The 5497-nt window shown below is 34.5% G+C and overlaps 1 pseudogene; it reads left to right on the top strand.

The window, feature by feature from the left end:
* Positions 1-2017: 2017 nt before the first annotated feature.
* LOC106821863 (olfactory receptor 4P4-like) lies at positions 2018-3201 on the top strand (annotated as a pseudogene).
* The last annotated feature ends 2296 nt before the right edge of the window (positions 3202-5497 follow it).

Genomic DNA, 5497 nt, shown 5'->3' with positions numbered 1-5497 from the left:
TAGGTATACGAATTGGAATGTTAACAGCTGTAGTGGTCAAATTCAGAGCCTGGTGTAGCGAAACAACATCAAAGCAGAGATATGCTACATCACTCATTTGTTCTTATAACTATTGTGATATATCTCATAGTGATCTAGGTGTCTGTCATCTTTCATGAGATGAAAATCGTGATAATTCCTCCACTGCTGTCTTCTCTGATACATGCCCTTTTCCTGTGGGAGGCAGCACTAAACATGATAAGAATTAGGAGATCTAGTTTAAAAACTCTGCCATTCAGCAGTTCTTTATTTTGGGAAATTCACTTAGTTTCTCTCAATCTATTTCTTCTACACTAAAAAGAATATGATTGGATTAGATGAGTATTTAATTCCTGTCACTCTAATAACTAGACATTTGTTATTTAACAATTCTTTTAAAAATCACCTTTGTTTTGTGTACATTTATTTAAAGGAACACACTATATTCTTTTCGTAAACGAGCTATTATTTGCAACTGTAACTTTGACAATATATTTAAAGATATAAGAAAAAGTTATTAAATTTTATGGAGGTGCTATAACTTGTACAAAACTTTGAGGATGAGACCTGTTGTCTTCATGTTAAAAAGGAGGACCAAAATGTCTTAAGCAATATTGACATAATATGATTAAGTTAAAATTTTCCCCGCTTACTGTAGTCAAAGATATTGAGCTAAAATTGAAAAGAGAATTAGTCCCTCAATTTACTGCAGAATGTGCTTTAAAACCATGTGTGTTTACCAGCTAAATAATCTTAAATATCACTAGTAATACAGCTACAGAATTTGGAAAATGCTGAACTTGTTAATGTATACATATTATTGCATCAAAAATTATGTATAATTAATAATGCTTGTTTGTCGGGCCAGGATATGGCTGCCACATCTCATAAAGGAGTAGGATAGACAACCACCTGGACACCAGCTAATTCCTCATGAATGAGGGGAATAGAACTTGGAAGTTTGTGCTCTCTGCAGTACATTTTCCCATTGCCTTTGTGTAAGTCCTACCCAAATCAAACAGAACATAATATATGCAAATCCATGAATAAACTATCAACAGATAAGAGCTGAGTACTTCCTGACCACAATGTTTGCCTTAGAGTTACGTTGCATGACATCATTTTTGTTGCTATTTATTCCAACAGAGCACATAAATTGTGCAGAGTTCAAATATCTTGTGCATTTTGATTAGTGTATTTTCTTTATTTATGTGCTCCATTAACTGTAATGACCATAGAGTTTACCTTAAAACATTCTTTACAATAAAAATTAAATGAAATATCAATAGTTTTTCTAACTTTTTTCAAAATGTCAGTCTTTGGAAAAAAATCCAATTTTTGCTGTATTTTTAACTATTTTTAGTCATGCAACTTGACAGCAAGATTGATTTCACAAATTCAATATTCAGTACTCATCCCACCACACCCTTGTATTTCCAGAAACATTAGTTACAATCCTAATTGCTCATCTTATAATTTAGGCAATTTTTTAAAATGCGTCTGCATTCCTTGATCAATATGTCTACAGACAGTCAGGAGGGTGTTCCATATCATGCTGAGGGAAGGGAACAATATCTAAAATGAAAAATCTGTTATGAATAAAGAAGATAATTGAAAATTACAAGTAAAGTAAATTTCCTTCATTAAATTACATTAGTATCCGTGTTATCTAAATGTTATAAATAACAGTAGTATAACTTCTCTGGAAAATAGTAATTTTTAAATCATTATATTTTCAAAATTTAATAAATTGTATTTCTAGTATTATCAATATAACAAGATACTTGAAAAAATAAGAAAACTATTAGAGAAATCAGCTATGATTTCTAAGAAAATATACAATAATATAATTGACTTACAAATTAACTTCTGTGATTTGTTGAATTAGCGTCCATGGTTTGTTAGTGGTTTTTATATGATTGCAATTATATTGTAAATGTTTTAATTCAAATTTACATTTTTTTCAGATACTCAATTAGTTTTGCATAGTATACACTGTATGGAAAGTCAGAGGAACATTTCAGAATTTATTCTTTTGGGACTTTCCTGTAACCAGAACATACAAATATTTTTTTTTTAGATTTTATTTTATTTTTTTTCCTTTTTCTCCCCAAAGCCCCCCGGTACATAGTTGTATATTCTTCGTTGTGGGTCCTTTCTAGTTGTGGCATGTGGGACGCTGCCTCAGCGTGGTTTGATGAGCAGTGCCATGTCCGCGCCCAGGATTCGAACCAACGAAACACTGGGCCGCCTGCAGCAGCGGAGCGCGCGAACTTAACCACTCGGCCACGGGGCCAGCCCCTGGAACATACAAATATTTTGCTTTGTATTCTTCTTACTTGGTTATGTTGCCATCTTGGTGGGAAACCTTCTGATTCTTACCTCTATTCGACACAGTGCCCTTTTTCACCAGCCCATGTATTATTTCCTCAGCCATTTATCCTTTATGGGCATCTGCTATACCTCCTGTGTGACACCCAAACTGATCAGAGACTTGCCTCTTGGAAGAAAATCCATCTCCTATAGTAATTGCATGTTGCAGATCTTTTCCATACACTTCTTTGGCATCACTGAGGTCTTCATCCTCACAGTCATGGCCTTTGATCGTTGTGTTGCCATCTGCAAACCTCTCCATTACATGATTATCATGAACAGGACAAGGTGCAATCTCCTAGTCTTGGCTGCTTGGACTGGTGGAGCCATTCATTCATTTTCTCAGTTTTCTATGACAATTCATTTGCCCTTCTGTGGCCCCAATGAAATAGATCACTACTATTGTGATATTTTTCCTTTGCTGAAAGTTGCCTGTACTGATACATACATCACTGGTGTCCTTGTGGTTACCAATTCAGGAATGGTTGCTTAGTAACCTTTGTTCTCTTGTTTGGGTCTTATGTCATTATATTATTCACCTTAAGAAATCAGTCAGCAGAGGGAAGATGCAAAGCGCTGTCTACCTGTGGGTCTCATATCACTGTGGTTGTCTTATTTTTGGGGCCTTCAATCTTTGCCTACCTCAGACCCCCTACTACTTACCCTGAGGACAAAATATTTGCTCTATTTTATACCATCATTGCTCCTATGTTCAATCCATTAATCTATACCCTGAGAAATACAGAGATGACAAAGGCCATGAGAAAGGTTTGGTGTGAAAAGATATTTTCAGAAGAAAAACATAATTGACTTTTCCTACTCAATTATTCAGGAATAGAAGTGGACTTGGAATCAGAGAGCTCTGTTAGCTTTCAGATCATTGAACTCAAATTATTCACTTTATAAATGTCAGAGATGAGCTGAAGGATTATGAGTAAAGTGACAGTTTCACTGTGGCACTGAGATTGAGTAGTGGCATATGCGTATTAAAAATATTCTAGACTAAAGGAATGGTGACTATGTCATATAGAGTAGGTGATTCTGAGGCTGATTGAGAATTTTAATAAGCACTTGTGTTTAAAATTTATACATGGAGACTAGGCAATTTTTTGGCATTCTGTACGAAGTAGAAATGAAGTAGATTAAAAGTGGTTTTCAAAAATTAAAAGCAGAATATTTTTCTATTATTGAGCTTTATTTCCCAATAGGATACTCAAGTAAATCTTAAATGCTGGCCCTGTGAAATAAATTGTGCAATGAAAAACTTCATAGAAATCATTTGGTTTAAGGTGTGAAGGAAAAGGAGTGGTCGGACCTGTTTCCTTGGAGCTTCAGCACCCTGTCCCCATCTGCCTGAAAGTGTCATAGGCAGGGACAAAGGGACTGGTGACAATTTATTTTTCTGTTACTGTGTTTATTACATCACAGATACTCAAAATATGGAAAGACAGGATGAGAAAATTAATAGGTCTCATCCTTTTCTAGTAGTTCAATTAGTTGAGTGACTACAAGACTACATATAGGAAGAAACTGTACATATCAGCTTGTGTTGACAGGTAGATATGAAAAATGAATTCAATCTCCAACCTAGTGGACAGGGAATAGGGCCAAGTGATATTCTTTAAAAAATAAATTTTCCTTTTGCATAATACTTTTTGTATATATTTTATTTCCTCAAGGTGAGAGAAAAATAACAAAAACCAAAACACAACTATTGGTGATATTAAAAAACATACTACTGGGACTGGCCCAGTGGCATAGCACTTAAGTTTGCAAACTCTGCTTTGGCAGCCAGGGTTCACTGGTTTGGATCCCTGGCATGGACCTATGCACTACTTAGCAAGCCATGCTGTGGCAGGCATCCGACATATAAAATAGAGGAAGATGGGCACAGATGTTAGCTCAGGGCCAATCTTCCTCAGTAAAAAGAGGGGGATTGGCGGAAGATGTTAACTCAGGGCTAATCTTCCTCAAAAAAAAATACTATTGTGGATAAATCAATTTATTTGTAGGTATTGTGAAGAGTAGATTTCTGAGAAAGATTTCCCAAGGGAATCAGAAAAAAATGTAAGAAAATATTTTGGTATCATCAATAGGATGCAAATAAACAGGATTTCCGTTAAAAAAAAAAGACCGTCATAAGAAGGTGGGTAATAGTGTAATAGTAACAACAGAGTTATTTGAAAAACCTGAAGATTATTTGAGAACTTAAAATTCAATAGATTTTCACAAAGATTATTAAAACATTGATATAAAATGAAGGGGAAGGGAACTTAGAGAAAGTATATGGAAGGCAAATTGCAGCACATTTAAGTGAGAGAAGAATTACATAAATTGCAATTGGGACAAGTTACTAACACAGTATTATAAAATTTATTTCAGTAAAGACTTTAAAAGCTTTTGGTGAAAAAGAACACATAAGTAATACATATAATCAAGCCAAACAAATATGAAGGTATCCTTTACTTTCCTGCATAAATGAAAGACAATGAGACTAGGAATAATGTTTATCATTCTCAACCTTTTTCTCTCAAAACCTGTAGACATTGTACATTGCTGTTTCGGTATTAGAGAAGTAGTTTAATCTGGCATAATCTTCATTTCTTTATTAGTAATTTGTCCAACTTGTGATTTATATAGCAGAGCCTCGAGCATGTCTGCAAAGACAGAGAAAGGGAAGCCCAGAGAGGATATCATGAAAGATCTTCAGTATTAAGAGTAGAAATAATTGTGAAAACATGATCTAGTCTGTAGGAGATATCTCAAAGAGAAGTGTCATTTATGTCTTAAAGCAGGTTTCAATAGGGCGATGTAGGTCAAAGGGTACAAATTTTCAGTTATAAGAAGAATTGCGTTCTGAAGATCTAGTGTACAGCATGGTGACTATAGTTAACAATATGGTTTTGTATATTTGAAAGTTTCTGAGAGCAGATCTTAAGCATTCTCACCACAAACACACACACAAAAAGTTAAATATGCGGAGTGATGGATGTGTTAATTATCTGGATCTTGGTAATCACGCTACAGTGCTACAATGTATATGTGTATTAAATTATCACATTGTAGACTTTAAATAAATGTAATTATAGTTGTCAATTATTCCTCA

This window comes from Equus asinus, chromosome 17, assembly GCF_041296235.1.
Source record: "Equus asinus isolate D_3611 breed Donkey chromosome 17, EquAss-T2T_v2, whole genome shotgun sequence".
Classification (NCBI taxonomy): domain Eukaryota; kingdom Metazoa; phylum Chordata; class Mammalia; order Perissodactyla; family Equidae; genus Equus; species Equus asinus.
The sequence above is the reverse complement of the archived record's forward strand: the minus strand, read 5'-3'. Positions and strand labels throughout refer to the sequence as shown.